This window comes from Panthera leo, chromosome D1 (genome assembly GCF_018350215.1).
Source record: "Panthera leo isolate Ple1 chromosome D1, P.leo_Ple1_pat1.1, whole genome shotgun sequence".
NCBI classification, from domain to species: Eukaryota; Metazoa; Chordata; class Mammalia; order Carnivora; family Felidae; genus Panthera; species Panthera leo.
Window position 1 is genome coordinate 108,908,739 of NC_056688.1, and position 17,659 is coordinate 108,926,397.

The window sequence follows — 17,659 nt, forward strand, 5'->3', positions numbered from 1 at the left end:
CTTACCGCTTTTCATGTTTGTAAGTACCTTTTTTCAAGAATGAGAAATCTGGCTTTCATTAGTCTCAGAATATTTATTTATTTGCTCAATTCATTAACTTACTTGCTTATTGTAATTGACCTCCCTCCCAACCACCCTGGCCTTCTCCATTTGCCATGTATGTACCCCACTTGAGTACCTTATGTCCTTGAACACTAGCAGACGGAAGCAGGAAAACAGAGAAATGGTAAACTTCTTAACATGACTCCTAGGACAAAGAGGTGGAAAGTGAGAAGCAACCTAGTTTACTCTGTAAAATCTTAAATAGTATTTGTTCCTGTTATCTATTGTTATGTAAAAAAGCCACTCCAAAACTTAGTCACTTGAAATATGGACAATGTTATTTTGCACACAAATCTGCAGTTTAGGCAGAGCTTGGCAAGAATTCTCTGCTCCATTCAAGGAGCAGAATGGCTCAAAGGCTGGGTGGGAGCTGGAATCATATGTAGGCTCTTTCACTGCCATGTCTGGTGGCTAATGCTAGCTTGTTGGCTGGGACCTCAGCCAGGGCTGTGGCTAGAACATCTATAGGTGGCCTTCCATGTGGCTTTTTTCTTCTTACATCATAGTGGCTGTGTTCCAAGGGCACACATTACAAAAGAGAGCCAGGTGGAAGCCATGTTGCCTTTTCTTACTTAGCCTATGAAGTCACACAGTATCATTTTCACTGCATTCTGTTCCTTGGAAGTAAGTGCCTAAGCCCAGCCCCATATTTAAGGGGAGAGGAATTTGTTTCTACTTTTTCTTTCTTTCTTTTAATAAAAAAAAATTTTTTTTTGAGAGAGAGAGAGAGGGCTCAAGTGAGCGAGGAGCAGAGAGAGAATCTTAGGAGGGGCAGAGAGAGAGAGTGGAGAGAGAGAGAAGTGGGGCTTATCTGACTCAGGGCTTGAGTTCACCTGATGTGAGACCCGAACTCACAAACTGTGAGATCATGACCTGAGCCCAAGTCAGATGTTTAACGACTGAGCCACCCAGGTGCCCCTGTTTCTACCTTTTCATGAGAGGACTGTCAAATAATTTGTAGACTTTTTTTTTTTTTTTTTAAGATTTTTGTAATTTTAAGTAATCTCTACATTCATCATGGGGCTTGAACTCACAACTCTGAGATCAGGAGTTGCATGCTCTACCGACTAAGCCAGCCAGGTGCCCTGTAGACATGTTTTAAAATCAGCATAGTGGGGCGCCTGGGTGGCTCAGTCGGTTGAGCGTCCGACTTCAGCTCAGGTCACGATCTCGCGGTCCGTGAGTTCGAGCCCCGCGTCGGGCTCTGGGCTGATGGCTCGGAGCCTGGATCCTGCTTCCGATTCTGTGTCTCCCTCTCTCTCTGCCCCTCCCCCGCTCATGCTCTGTCTCTCTCTGTCTCAAAAATAAATAAATGTTAAAAAAATAAAATAAAAAATAAAATAAAATCAGCATAGTATTTAAAAATATTTTTCTGAATGAATAGAAGGTCCTTTCATTTGTACATTTGAATTTGTTTAATACTTTTCATTTTGTTTAAAACTTTAAAAAATAAATATATATATATTTACACAGATACATAAAAGGGATCATATTTTCTATATATATTGTTTAGTGAAGTCTGTTGTTTTCTCTTTTGCTTGCCTCATTTCCCCCTTCTCTTTATTTTCTCATTTTGAATTATCTCCCTACCATGTAACTCATATCTTCATCCTTCTATATATTTTTTCTTGTATAATATAAAAATGTATATACACATCATATAGTGGATTGGGGATATTGTTTTAAAAATAGCATCATACTGGGGAGCCTGGGTGGCTCAGTCAGTTAAGTGGCCGACTTTGGCTTAGGTCATGATCTCATGGTTCGTAAGTTTGAGCCCCATTAGGCTCGCTGTTGTCAGCACAGAGCCCGGTTTGGATCCTCTGTCCTCCTCTCTCTCTGCCCCTCCCCCCACTGGGGTGCGTGTGCATGCGCATGCGCTTGCTCTCAAAAATAAACATTAAAAAATAGAATCATAGGGGCACCTGGATGGCTCAGTCGGTTAAGCATCTGTCTTCAGCTCAGGTCATGATGTCATGGTTCGTGGGTTCAAGCCCTGCCTCGGCTCTCTGCTGTCAGTACAGAGTCTGCTTTGGATTCTCCATCTCCCTCTCTCTGCCTCTCCTCCGCCTCGCACATGCTCGCTCTTGCTCTCTCTGTCAAAAATAAATAAACATTAAAAAATAGAATTATATTAAAATTGATTTTTGCATCTTGCTTTTCTTACTGAACACCTTGTAAAAATGCCTGTAAGTCAAGAGATTTTGTTCTACTCTATTCTTTTTAATAGCTGTGCACATATTCTGTTTTCTGATTTGGTTATTTAATTATGAAGGGATAAAGATTAGACTCAGAGAATAGGAACAAGAATAGGAATGGAGAGGGACAAGGTTTAAAGAAAAAGTGGTCAGGAATGAGGAAGAGAGAGGAGTACTCAATATTCCTGGAGTCTTAATTTTTTTTTTTAATGTTTTTATTTATTTTTGAGACAGCATGAGCAGGGGAGGGGCAGAGAGAGAGGGAGACACAGAATCGGAAGCAGGTTCCAGGCTCTGAGCTGTCGTAACAGAGCCCGACACGGGGCTCGAACTCATGAACTGCGAGATCATGACCTGAGCTGAAGTCGGCCGCTTCACCGACTGAGCCACCCGGGCACCCTAATATTCCTGGAGTCTTAAAGCAGATGTGCCATCAAAGGAGACAAGGAGGGGAAAAATGGTAATGGGAAGGTGCATTGATGGCTTTTTTTTTTTTTTTTTTTTTGGAAATAAGTGTTTTTGCATATAGTAAAATTGCCTATCAGGAAATTGGAGACACTTGGAGACATGGTAAGCATATGAGTCCATGGGCAGGATTGGAACTTATAGGCAAAGCTATGGGATAGATGATCACTTGAAAGAGTGTGGTGTCTTGCTCATTGTTTGCTGTTTGTGGTGGACCCAGCAAATGAGATTTCTTCATTCCAGGCCAGGATCCTGGGTATTCACATTTTATCCATTAAGTTTTGTTTTTTTTTAAAGCTGGCCATCTTTCAGAAGCAGAGTTTTTATTTTCATTTTATATAATGTGGGTTGAGAGAACCTTTTGCTAAATATAGCAGTGTGTATTTGCTAGTCTTTCAGAGGCACTTAGGACATTTAAAATCTGAAGCCAGAGCTACCTGATTGGAACTTCTTTAATCTCTTTCACATCAAACCAACCTAGGTTCTTTGTGATAATTAGCATCATTGAATGGCTGAAGGAAGATTTTTTTCTCTCTTATGTTAGAGAGAGGATTTGCAGTATAGCTAAGTAATGGATGCATAATAAATAGGACAGACACATGATTCCACTGAAACTCTTGACCTGATAACCACTCTGATTTCATTGGGATGATGATGATGATGATGATGATGATGATTGAAAATACTAGTGGTGTTGAGGTCCCTGGGTGGCTCAGTCGGTTAAACATCTGACTTTGGCTTGTGAGTTCAAGCCCCCGTCGGGGTCTGTGCTGACAGCTCAGAGCCTGGAGCCTCTTCAGATTCTGTGTCTTTCTCTCTCTCTCTCTGCCCCTCCCTCACTCATACTTTGTCTCTCAAAAATAAAGAAATATTAAAAAAAATTTTTTTAATAAAGAAAAAAAAGAAAATACTAGTGGTGTTGAAGTCAGTAGTAGAGAATAATGCCATCTCCTTTTTAGGAACAAAAATCTTTCCCTCCCTGCCCTCTCCCCAGGCTCCAGGAATGTTGAAGGGAGTGATTGCAATTTTCTACTTGTAGTTTGGATGACTAAAGTTCAAAGCTACGGATAGCCCAAGAGCTCTATGTAAATGATTCAGTAGATATGATAAAAGTTTTTCAGATTGAATTTTGATCCGGAGTGTAAGGTGCTCCTGCTATTGTTTTTCTTTCTGGTCTCTTTGATTTTGGTCTTTTTTCAGATAAACTTCAGCAGACAATAAAAGATCTCAATTATATGTAAAACATGTTGGGAAAGTTACAAAGATGAATGTGATATGAACCTGTCCTTAAAGAACTCACTGTCTTGGTATAAACAGCAAATAGGAGTACAAAGCAGATTGAAAGAAGTAATAAATGGAGGTACATGCTCATGTAGTACAGGAAAAAAGACATTACTTCCTCTGTAGAATCTGGCATTTGAACTGGAATTTTTTCAACTTTCTTTCATGGAAAATTTTAAAAATAGGGAAAAATAGAGAAAATGTGCAGTGAATCCCTATGAACTCAATACTCAGCTTCATTAACAGCTCAAGGTTGTTTCATCTGTATCCCCACTCCCTTCCCCCAGATTCACCCCTAGATTATTTTGAAATTTTTTAATGTTTATTTTTGAGAGAGAGTAAGAGAGAGAAAGAGAGCATGCGTGTGCGCACAGTGCCCTTGAGCAAGTTGAGGAGGGGTGGAGAGACAGAGAAAGACACAGAATCCAAAGCAGGCTCCAGGCTCTGAGCTGTCAGCACAGAGCCCAATGCAGGGCTTGAACTCACAAAGGGCAAGATCATGACCTGAGCAGAAGTTGGAGGCTTAACTGACTGAGCTACCCTGGCACCCCACCCCCCATTATTTTGGAGCAAATCTCAGATATCACAGCATTTCTTCTATAACAATTTCTATATATATCTCTAAAAGGCAACAACACTTTTTTTTTCCTAAAAATGTTTATTTAGTTTTGAGAGAGAGCGGGGACAGAGGGTCCAAAACAGGTTCTGTGCTGACAACAGAGAGCCTGGACGTGGGGCTTGAAGTCCCTAACCGAGAGATTGTGTCCTGAGCCTAAGTGGATGCTTAACTGACAGAGCCACCCAGGTGTCCCAAGACAGGGACACATTTATTTATTTGTTTATTTATTTAAAATGTTTGTGTTTATTTTTGAGACAGAGGTGGGGGAGGGGTAGAGAGAGAGGGAGACAGAATCTGAAGTAGACTCAAGGCTCTGAGTTGTCAGTATAGAGCCCAATGTGGGGCTTGGACTCATGAACCAGGAGATCATGACCTGAGCCAAAGTCAGACGCTCAACTGACTGAGCCACCCAAGCACCACTTATTTTTATTTTTTTTAAAGTTTTAATCTTTAAGTAATTTCTACACCCAGCATGGGCCTCAAACACACAATCCTGAGATCAAGAGTTGCACACTCCAGTGACTCAGCCAGGTGCCTCAGATAGGAACACTTATGAAAAATACACAACCTCAATGTTATTATCCTTCCTGAAATAATTAACAGTAAGTCCTCGATATTATCTAATTTATAGTTAGTTGAACTGGACTTTACAGAGAAGATTTTAATAGGTGGTGAATGGAAGAAAGGGAATGTGGGTTAAAGGAATAGCATATGCAAAAGCAGGGGGATGTACATAAGTGAAAGTGAAAGGTAGTAAAGTGAAAGGTAATAAAAATCTGATTTGGGGATGTGGCAATGGAAGTGGAAAGGAAATGACAAAATGAGTCATTGCAGAGGAAAACTCAATGGGATTTTCCAGCTGAGGATTGCATATGTATCTTCTCTCTATTTCTGGTTAACAATGTTTGAGTGGATCTTATGAGCCATATAGAACTTGCGGGCCAAGTGTTATTCTCAGCTGGTGTTTGTTAAGTAAAATTTTATTGGCCAACAGCTACATCCGTTCATTTTCACATTATCTATGAGAGCTTTCACCCTATAATGACACAGTTGGGTAGTTGCAACAGAGACCCTATGGCCTTCAAAGCCCCAAAATATTTACTGTCTGGCTTTTATAGGAAAAGTTTGCTCAGCCCTGATCTAGAAGAAACTGGTTTCTGGGTTTACTGTCAGAAGACTGTGTTGAATGTATAGATTAGGAACAGCCATAGTTGTGAATCAGAAGCTTTGGAATTTGTTTTGCTCTGTCTTTATCATTCACTCTATAGCTTGAGAAAGTAAGTTTCTCTAAGAATTCCTTTTTCCGTTTGTTACCTTGTTTATTGTCTTTTTCCTCCCACCCCCGCCCCCAACTAGAACTTAAACTCCGTGAAATTAGAGATTTTGTGGTTTTTGTGTTCACTACTCTATTCCCAGGGCCTGGATCAATGCTGGATACTTAGTAGGCTAGGCACTCAGTAAATAATTGCTGAATAAATAATTATTGCCTTAGTCTTTTTGCTTCTCTTCTGCACTAGACACATTTGGAGCCTTTTGAGAGAATAAGAATGATATGTCTAGATGGCAATGATGCTGTTAACGTAAATGTGTTATACTTTTTTCCCAACAAAGTTTAGAAAACCGCTTCATTGATACAATGGAGTAGTAAGCAGCAATTAAAACTAGTAACTACGAAGACGCTAGAAATGTGGAACCATGTTTAGATGGGTCAAAATCTTACATGCACACTGCCTGTCTAAATTATATGTGGATATAGACAAAGACTGCAAGATAATACCAACATGAAATCATTGTTTTCAGACAATGGGTTTTGGGGTGTTTTTTTTCTCTCCAAAATTTTCTTTAATACTATTGTTTCCTCATGTTTTCAATAATGATTTTAAAATAAATAATTTTTCCATGTTTCTTTGCCTGCCCCTACCTCTGTACCATGTCCAGATATATAACCTTTACTGTAGATCACAAATAATGCAGTAATCAGAAATAGGGGCTCATATTGAATCTCAGCATTGGAAAGGTTGATGGGTATTATGGATAGGTGTTTGTTTCACTTTATCCCATCATAAATTGTTACAGTATTCTTCCCAGCAGGAAGTATGCCTGTAAGCATCCTTGGTTAGAGCCTGATTTGAGGCTTACATTTAGACAAAACCCCTCTTATTTAAAATAGAACATGAATAGGCAAGGTGGAAAGGAGTGGTTGGGTAAGAGTGTGTTTCTGAGAGCATGTCCCTTCTTTCCTCTTGGTCTGAGATGCACATTCTGGCTAGCTTTTCCTCTGTGCCTTAGAAAGGCAGTGTTTCCTTTTGGCTGCACTCGTTTGGAGTTCATTTGGTTTTCTTCCCATTTCACTTTCAGACTGCCTTTGAAAACATGGATAGGTCTTTTCTTTGTGTCTCAGTTTTTCCATGTGCAAAATTGTTCTCTCTGTATCTCCTAAGAATATGATGAGTTTCCAATAGGTGTTTGTGTTTGTTCTACCAAACTACATTTCTAGGTTATATATAGCATTCCAGCCATTGCCTCGAGGCTTCATCTGAGTGTCTTGTTAGGAGCTGGAATTCTGCAGTACAAAACAAAATACAGAGGGATTCCACAATCTTACCTCCCAAGTTTAACCAATGGGAAGATGATGAAGTACCTTTTCGCGTTTAATTCAAAGTAAAAGTCAACACCCTTCTAAGTACTCTACGAGAGCCTACCTAAAATGACTCTCTGCCTTTCTTACTAATTTGATCACCTACTGCTTCCTCATAGGTCCCTCCATTCTGTCAACAGAAATCTTGCCCTTCCTGGAAAATGTCAGACATGACCTGCTTCTTTGTCCTGCCTCTGCTGGGTAGATACACAGTTCATTCTTGCTCTTCCTGTAAGTGTTTGCCTAAGGGTCACCTTCCCAGTTAGGTCTGCCCTGAGCCCCCTGCCCCCGTATCATTCCTACCTCTTTTTGTACACAGCACTTGTCAACTTCTAACACACTTTTAATATATATTTTATATACTTTTTATATATTTTATATTTCCTTATAAAATATACTTATTGTTTACTATCTCCTCCACTCTCCCAACTAGAATGAAAGCTCCTCTGTGAGGGCAAGGGGTTTTGCTGTTGGATCCCTAGTGGTTAGATATGGGTCAGTTGTATGGTAAGCGCTTAGTAAATATTTGTTGAATGAGTGAAGTGGCTAGGACACTGAGTTTCACCTTCTACTTGGAATCTTCTTATATGACTGTTACACCGTACTACCTTGACCCCAGGGATACTGTTGTTCCCTTTTTAAAAAAAATTTTTTAATGTTTATATAATTTTCAGGAGAGAGAGAGAGAGAGACAATGTGAGAGGAAGACACAGAATCCGAAGCAGGCTTCAGGCTCTGAGCTGTCAGCTCAGATGCAGGGCTCAAACTCATGAACCATGAGATCATGACCTGTGCTAAAGTTGAATGCTCAACTCACTGAGCCACCCAGGTGCCCTTGTTTTTCCCTTTAATAAGCAAAAAGGAAAACACCTTCTCTTGGTCCTGCTTTGACATAACTGAGATTGGCTAGAGATCTCCAGGAAATGTTTTAGTACCAAGACCAATAGGGAAATGAGTACAGAAAATGTCAGAAGTACAACAGTCTGGCTTATGGCATATGGCTCTTGAGTCTGCATAACTAGCTTGCAGGACCTAGCCTAGTCTACCCACTTATAAAAAATCTAATTCTAGCATTAAAAAAAATATATATATATATGTATGTATATGTGTGTGTATATATATATATATATGTATATGTATATGTATATTTATTTATTTAGAAAGAGAGAACAACTGGGGGAAAGGAGCAGAGGGAGAGAGACAAAGAGAGACAATCCCAAGTAGGCTCCATGCTCAGCACAGAGCCTGACACGAGGCTTGATCTCATGACCCTGGGATCGTGACCAGAGCCAAAATCAAGAGTTGGACACTCAACCGACTGAGCCACCCAGCTACCCCTCTCATCCTAGCTTTGAAAGACAAGTATTGATGTCCTTGATGTCCTGCACATGATACCATCTCATAGTCTCCTGCTAAGGAGCTGCCTTCTTACAACTTACAATGAGACCAAGAGAACATCTGTATTCTAGTTTGAGTGTTGCATTAGTCATTGTGGGCTGCCATTACAAAACAACAAACATTCATTTTCTCATAGTTTTGGAGACTGGAAATCCAAGATCAAGGTGCCGTAAGGGCTGGTTTCTATTAAGACCTTTCTTCCTGACTTGGAGGCAGCCACTTCTCACTGTGTCATCACATGGCTTTTCCTCTGTGCACACAGAGAGAGAGGGAAAGAGATGGATCTTTGGTGTCTCTTCTTATAAGGACATTAATCCTACCGGATTAGGGTCTCATTCTTATGCCTTCATTTAACTTTACCTCCCTAAAGGCCCTGTCTCCAAATATGGTCACATTGGAGGTTAGGACATCAACATACGAATTTGAGGAGGGAGATACACAATTCAGTCCATACCAAGTGTCATTTCTTTTACTGGAACAAATAACATTATGCTTCAGATGAGATGCCAAACCCATGTTAGATTCAGGGGATAGCCTGTACCTTGTCCTCATGAAGCTCAGTTTATACAGGAGACAGAGAAGGGTGATAAGTACTGTAGGGGTGTATACATGTGTCAAGGAAAGCTTCTTTGGGATGGTCGTGTATATTCTTGCACGTCTTTAAATAAATATATCCATGGTTTGTGCATAATAGCATAAAACATAGTAATATGAGGAAATCACGCATACAGTGACAAGAAGGCAGTTCCTTCGAACTCTAGGGCAAACCCTCTTTGTCTTCGCCTGCCTTTAGTCCTGTCAGCTATGGTTACTCCAGCCCCTCTTCTCAACCTCTACTTCTCAGACATTTAACTGTGTTAATTTAACAACCAATGATTTTCCTTTTCATACTCTATTGAAAATTACTGACTTTTTTTTTTTCTTATTTCTTTTCTTCAAGTTGAGTTGAACCTTTGGTTCTCTTTCCTTATCTCTTAGCTTTCTCCAAAGGCAATTCCTGGTGTTAAGTGAAAACTATTCCTGTCAGAGCCTACTGTTTGCCATTAATAAATGATAAAGGAGGTTGTCAGACAACAGTAATACTCTGTTTATGAAACTGCAATTACTGATGCAGCATTTTGTGAAGTTCTTACTATATAAATGGCATAAGTGGTTTGATACGTTATGACTCCAGAGAATTCCTTACATAATCAGCCAACATTTTCTCCTCTCAGGGGGATACATATAACATTAAATTAAGTTGGTCTTGGTTGCCATACACTTTAAACTGAGCTGGTTTTCCTGCCTGTGCTCAGACACGCTTATGAGAGTATAATTGATTTCTCTAACAGCATGGAGTTAGAGGGAGTAGCCTTTTCCTACACTGGTCTCACTGATGATTCATGGTCTTGAAATAATCAAAAAGCACTTATTGCATGCCTTATTGCTTCATGATCTTTTGATAAAGTACTAAAGCTCTTACCAAATGCCTCCTGATTTTAATGGCATGTCTTTACTTCTTTTTTTCTTTTAATATCATTTTAGAGAGAGAGCATGCACTCATGCACATGAGTGGGAGAGAAGGGCAGAAGGAGAGAAAGAGAGAGGAAAAAAAACCCAACACTCAAGCAGGCTCCACACTCAGCTCAGAGCCTGAGATGGGGCTTGATCTCACAATCCCAGGATCATGACCTGAGCCAAAATCAAGAGTTGGGTGCTCAACCAACTGAGGCACCATGTCTTTACTTCTTAGCACACTCCACAAAATACTCAAAATCTGCTAGATACTCTCTGTGATCCTTCTCTTTTTGGATGCTTCTGTGCCCAGCTCTTTGTCTCTGATGTTTCTGGTCCTTGGGTTGTAAACTTCCCCCAGACAGGTGATCTGCTGACATGTAAACTGAGCTAATTTTCAATTACTTCTATAATTTTGTAGTAGAGGCTTTTAAAAAGTTATTAAGTATCTTTTTTGTTTTCTACTATCCTTCCTTTTATCTTTCTATTCCAAATGTGCTTGTTCATTCACCCATCTCTTCTGTCCTTCCATCTAACATGTATTGAACATTTACTAGGTGTTCGTTGTTGTGGGACTTTCTTGGTCTTCTTGATTGTAGTGCTGGCCTTATATATTTTTGGTTTCTTTATTCCATTTTTTTCTATCCTCATGTGGAATATTCCCTAATACTCTGCTTACTGTCCATTGTAATTATTAAAGTTAATTTCTTCTGTAGATGGTTCTCTTTTTTATTAGCTGTATAATTTTATATTGCTTTTTAAATAGGTCCATCACAGGGGCGCCTGGGTGGCTCAGTCGGTTGGTTAGGCGTCCAACTTCAGCTCAGGTCATAATCTCACTGCGCGTGAGTTTGAGCCCCACATCGGGCTCTGTGCTGACAGCTCAGAGCCTGGAGCCTGCTTCCAATTCTGTGTCTCCTTCTCTCTCTCTCTGCCCCTCTCCCACTCACACTCTTTTTCTCTCAAAAATAAATAAACGCTAAAAAATTTAAATAGGCCCATCACAAAGGCTATGATATGAACAGGAAATAAATGTGATTTTTCACCTTTTTTCTTCTTTTCTCATTATTACTAACTGACTCATGGTAACTTCAGAAATGGAGAAACTCACTGTGAAATAGAAATACAATACCAGCCACACATGTACTTAAAAAAAAACAAACCCAAAACAACTTTATTGAGATCTGACTCATATACCATGGAATTCACTCATTTAAAGTATATAATCCATTGACTTTTTAAAAATATTTGTTTATTTTTGAGAGAGACAGACAGAAGAGGAGTGGGAGAGGGGTGGAGAGAGAGCGAAACACAGAATCTGACGCAGGCTCCAGGCTCCAGGCTCCAGGCTCTGAGCTGTCAGCACAGAGTCCGACTCCGGGCTCAAACCCACGAACCGTGAGATCATGACCTGAGCTGAAGTCAGATGCTTAACCAGCTGAGCCACCCAGGTGCCCCAATCTGTTGGCTTTTAGAATATTTACAGATATATGTACTTTAAATTTTCTAATAGCCACACAACAAAGGGAAAAATAAACTAGTGAAATTAATTGATCAGTATAAAAGAAATTTCCACTGTTTCTTTGACCTTGGACCATAAAAGAGAACATAGAATGCAGTCGACAGTCTTTTAAGAGGATAGAAGAGTTGGCAAAACATTTCACTTGGTCGTGTAGCTTTCCCATTCGTACACCTATCCTATATACATGGGTGCACTTAATTGATACTAAGCACCTCTTTTTCTCATTTCTCACAAATGACTATAATGTTGGCTTTTGTATCCAGTTTGTCCCAGGAAGTGTTCAGTTTTTTCAAGGAGGATGTAAAGGTATAGTGTTCTCTTTTACTGGCCTGTTGATCTGCTCTTTATTTTCTGCATGCTTACCTTTCCCTACAGACTTTTTATGACAAACTTAAAAACCATATAAACAATTTGAAAGTATGAAAAGTGATAGTAACTTCAGTTGCCCAGAAATGTTAGGTAATTAGTTACTGTCATTTTAATATTTGGAGCTGACCGTGTTTCCTTTAACAGTGTGGACAATTCTTCAAAAGACAAAGCAGTTTAACTGTGAAACTCAGCAATTCCACTCCTAGGTACAGCAGTCTCCTGTTATCCAAGGGGATACTTTCCAGGACCCCAGTGGATACCTGAAACCATGGAGTGTACTGAACCTTATGTATACTGTTTTTCCTATACGTATATACCTGTGATAAAGTTTAATTTATACATGAGGCACAGTAACAACAATAACTAATAATAAAATAGACAACTATAATAATATACTGTAATAAAAGTTATGTGAATGTGGTCTCTCTCAAAATATCTTTTTTTGGGCAGAGGGGAGCAGAGAGAGAGGGGGGCAGAATCCCAAGCAGGCTCCATGCTGTCAATGTGCAGCCCGACTTGGGGCTCCCTGATCTCCGTAAGATCATGATTTGAGCTGAAAACAAGAGTTGGAGCAGCACGCCTCTCTCAAAATATCTTATTGTACTGTACTCACCCTTCTTGTGATGATGTGAGATGATAAAATGTCTACATGATGAGATGAAGCGAGATGAATGACATGGTTATTATGATGTGGTGTTAGGTAACTATTGACTTTCTGACAGTACACCAGAGGAAGATCATCCACTTTTGGACCATGGTTCACTGCAGTTAACTGAAATCGTAGAAAGCATAACCATGGGTAAGTGGGGGGGGGGGGGGGGGGAGGGGGGAGTCCTGTGTATACTTAAGAAAAATGAAAACGTGTCCATATAAAACTTATATGTGAGTGTTCATAGCAGCATTACTCATAATAGTTAAAAAGTGGAAATAACCCACATGTTCATCAACTGATGGATAGATAAAGAAAATGTCTATACAGTAGAATTTATTTGCCAAAAAAATGAAGTAAAGATTAACCTACAACATAGATGAGCTCTGGAAACATTATGCTCGGTGAAAGGAGCCAGTCACATATTATATGATTCTATTTATATGAAGTTACCAGAATAGGAAAATCTGTAGAGTTAGAAAACAGATTAATGTTTGCCAAGGGCTTGTAGAGTTGAGGGGAAATGGGGAGTGACTGCTAGCTGATGGGTATGGGATTTCTTTTTGGGTTGAATAAAGTCTTCTAAAATGGATTGTGGTGATGGTTCCACAACTCTGTAAATACACTAACAAAAATTGAATTATAAAATTTAAGTGAATGAATTGTATAGCATGTGAATTATATCTTAAAGAAGTTTTTTTTTTAAAAGAACCGATAAGCAAGAATTCTCAGTAAGTTCTCAGTAAATGGTAGTTCTCATCTTGTCCACATTTTCACTTTCTTTCTTTTTTTAAATTATTCCCCCTCAAATAAAAATAAAAGTAAATAAAAGCTAAAAGCCTTCCTTTTTCTCTGTAATAATCTTCTTTAGCCCAAATTTCAATGCTTCCTGACCACCCTACCAACCATGTTTAGCACTTTTCGTATGTAGTTTATATTATTGTTCTTTTAGAAATTTGTACTTTGTAGATTTCATTAGACAGTGAGACCCTGGAGAGAGACAGTATTAGGGGTTAATGTTTAATCAGAGACTATGGTTAAGTGCATTGTAAGTATTCCATCATTTAACCCTACGGTAACGTTATGAGAGTTATTGTTTCCACAGATAATAGGTAGCAAGGGTACGAGTTGAACCTATATCTGTTTGGCTCTAAAGACTGCATGCAAGTCCATGTCCTTAACAATTGTACTACTCTATCTTTTTGTAATCCCCACAGCTACAGACACAGTGGTGCAGTCTGTATAGATAGTTGTTAATTGTTGCGTATTCTGATGCTTCTCCAGCTTTTTCCCTGAAATACTCAGAGAGAGATGAAAATGTATCTCTAGGGGTCTTTTACAGTCCAAAGACTGCCTGCTACAGCCACAACATTTCTTTGAAATCTTATGCTTAATCTTTTTTTTAAATATTTACTTATTTTGTGAGAGAAGGAGGGAGAGAATCCCAAGCAGGCTCTGCGCCATCAGTGTGGAGGCAATGTGGGGCCTGATCTGACAAACCATGAGATCGTGACCTGAGCCTAAATCAAGAGCCAGATGCTTAACTGAGCCACCCAGGTATCCCTTATGTTTAGTCTCGAAAAAGTGTTTAAATTCAGCATTGTGTGTGTGTGTTCAGATATAAAATTCATCCCTTCCTATCCCCCTTACCTCTGATTCCAAGTGAAATTGTTTTTGGAGTCCTATTTATCTGGTGTGATGGTGGTGCACCAAGGTATATGTATATTACTTTCAGAAGCAAAATTGTATAATCTGCTTCTTGGTTTCAGATACTATTCCCTAATACTATGTATCCAGCATTGACTTTTCCTCTTAACCACAAATTCATATATCCAAGTGCCTATTTGACATCTGCCTGTGGATGTTCAATTGGCATCATAAATTTAGCCTAACTAGCAAAGAACTCTTGATTCTCCCTACAACTCCAAACTTATTTTTCCTCTAGTTTTCCCCGTTTCAGCAAATGGCACTGTCAACCACCCAGTTGCCCAAGTCTAACACAGGAATTGTCATAGATTCTTCTTTTTTATACTAACCATATCTAACATATTAGCAAGACCTGTTGATTCTACTTCTAGGACGTCTTAAAACCATCCTGATCTCTCATGTTTCCTTTGCTTTCCCCGTAGTCCAAGTCAACACCACCTGCGTTATGCAGTAGCCACCTACCTGATCTGCTTCCACTCTTTCCCTTTACAATTGTGTACACAGCCAGTGCGGTCTTTTTTGAAATGCAAATCTGATTATTTTACTTTCCTGCTTAATACCCTCCAATAAAACCCAAACTTATTATTATGGCCTATAGGCTTTTGCCTACCTCTTCAGTTTCATCTCTTAGCCCTTCACCTAATCTGGTTCATTACATTTCTGTCACCCTGGCGTTTTCTCTACTTTTTGGAGAGAAGTTCATTGTGTCCTTAGGACCTTTGCACTTGGAGTTCTCTTTGCCTAGAGTGCTTTAATCTCAGATGTTACATGGCTATCTCATTTGTGTCTTCAGATCTCAGCTCAGATAGGCCTTCCCTGGGTGCTGGACTTGAATTTGGCACACTGTTAATATATTATTTTAACATTTGTTACATATCCTGTCTGAAATTTTCCTGTTTATTTTTGTTTGTCTCCCCCAAAAGATTGTAAGTTGTACAGAAGAGGGATTGTACGGTCTTAATTATTACTGTATCCCAAGTGCCTGAATAGTTCCTGGCATACAGTAGGTCCTTAATATCTATTTGTTGAATGACTGATTCCTTTTCTCATGGTTATAGAGCCAGTGTAAGGGTTGGAGCTGTGGTGAACTGAGAGTGTGTGGACCGTACTGAGTTAGAAACTGAAAGCCATCAGAGCTGCTGGTGTTCGTATATTCATAGAGACTGAATCATTATAATCCCAAACTGGAAACAACCCAAATGTCCATTGATAGATGAACAGATAAACAAATTGGGCTCCATACAATAGACTATTATTTGGCCATTAAAAGGAATGAAGCGCTGGAGTGCCTGACTGGCTCAGTTGGATGAACATGCAACTTTTTTTTTTTTTAACGTTTATTGTTAGAGAGAGAGAGAGAGCAGGGGAGGGGCAGAAAGAGAGGGAGACACAGAATCTGAAGAGCATACGACTGTTGATCTTGGCGTTATGAGTTTGAGGTCCACTTTGGATATAGATATTACTTAAATAAATAAAAACTTTTTATAAAAAAAAGGAATGATATAACAGGAATGAACCTTGAAAACATTATGCTGAGTAAAAGGAAGCCTTACACAGAAGAGCCATTTATATGAAATTTTAGAAAAGACAAATCTAGTCTATAGTGACAAAAATGTGGGGCGTCTGGGTGGCTCAGTTGGTTAGGCGTCCGACTTCGGCTCAGGTCATGATCTCACAGCTCGTGAGTTCGAGCCCCACGTCGGGCTCTGTGCTGACAGCTCAGAGCCTGGAGCCTGCTTCCCGTTCTGTGTCTCCCTCTCTCTCCGCCCCTCCCTCGCTTGTGCTCTGTCTCTCTCTGTCTCTCAAAAACGAATAAATGTAAAAAAAAAAAATTTATAGTGACAAAAATGTTTAACTGGGGCCAGACATGGGAATAGTTTGACTCGGATGAGACACAAAAAGCCTTCTGGGGAAGGCTATGTTATGTTATGTTCTGTGTCTTGAATATGGTGGTGATTGCACAAGTGTGTACATTTGTCAAAGCATCAAAATGTACAGTTAAAACGGGTCCATTTTATTGCATATAACCTATACTTCAGTAAAGTTAAAAAACTTCTGGTCTCTGCATCTAAGTGCATTTTGGATTTCTTTTGTCTTACTTTTCTACTTTTTGAGCCAATAACTTTAAATTTCAAGATCTCCTAGCTGTCTGCCGACTCATCCTAGACGTGCAAGCATTCTTGTTTCTGAATCAGTACCAACATTCTTTGGGTCTCCTGTCCTCTAACTTTAGTTGGCAGAGCATCTTTTTAATTTCAGTGCTATTGGTAATTTTCAGATGGAACTTGCCATCAAGGCTAGTTGGATTTCAATTCCAAAGAACAAGTTCTTTCAATGGAAATATGGCTGTTTTACAATAAACAAGAAAATATTTGTAGTTCATTTGGCTTGATAGGAAGACATAAGAAGTGTACATTTTAAACTCTCAGTTCTGGGGTGCCTGGGTGGCTCAGTTGGTTAAGCATCCCACTTTGGCTCAGGTCATGATCTTGTAGTTTGTGGGTTCGAGCCCCACATCGGGTTCTGTGCTGACAGCTCAGATCCTGGAGCCTGTTTCAGATTCTGTGTCTCCCTCTTTCTCTGCCCCTCCCCTGCTCGCTTGCGCTCTTTCTGTCTCTCTCTCAAAAATAAATAAACATAAAGAAAATTTTTTTAAATAAACTCTCAGTTCTTTTAGATATGACTTGTATATATTTTTAATGAGGTATAATTGACATACTAGTTTCAAGTATACAACATGAACATTTGATATTTGTATATGTTGCAAAAGTGGTTACCACAGTAAATCTAGTTTAACATCTATCATCATTTTGATCATAGTAGACTTACCACTTCAGAAATCTTATTCTTTATGATTCATCCTTTACTGTCAACATAATGGGTGAACTAAAAGCTATTTACATTGAGATATGGTAGCTAGAAGACTAATAGTCAAACTCTTGCTCTGACATTATACTTTATTTGTTATCAAACATATTTTCATCTTGTTTTTCTTTCCTTTAGTTCATAGAATCATCTAGTCCTTTCTTCCTTTATTAAGACTTTTTGAGGGGCACCTGGGTGGCTCAGTTGTTAAGCATCTGACTTTGGGTCAGGTCATGATCTAACAGTTCGTGAGTTTGAGTCCCACATTGGGTGAATTCGAGCCCTACTTCGGGTGAGCTCAAGCCCCGCATTGGGTAAAAAACACGAGCCCTGCTTCTCTTTCTCTCTCTAC

The 17,659-nt window shown here is 39.4% G+C and overlaps 1 protein-coding gene across 3 annotated transcripts in view; it reads left to right on the plus strand.

The window, feature by feature from the left end:
* Positions 1 to 17,659, plus strand: part of PACS1 (phosphofurin acidic cluster sorting protein 1) — a 152,769-nt gene that overhangs the window by 25,954 nt on the left and 109,156 nt on the right. The window contains exon 1 of one of the 3 annotated variants that reach the window (XM_042905695.1): positions 12,708 to 12,885. The exons of the other annotated variants lie outside the window; for them this stretch is intronic. The gene's annotated coding sequence lies outside the window, so the exon portion shown is untranslated. Of the gene's footprint in view, positions 1 to 12,707; positions 12,886 to 17,659 lie in introns of those variants that run through there. 3 annotated transcript variants of the gene reach the window in all.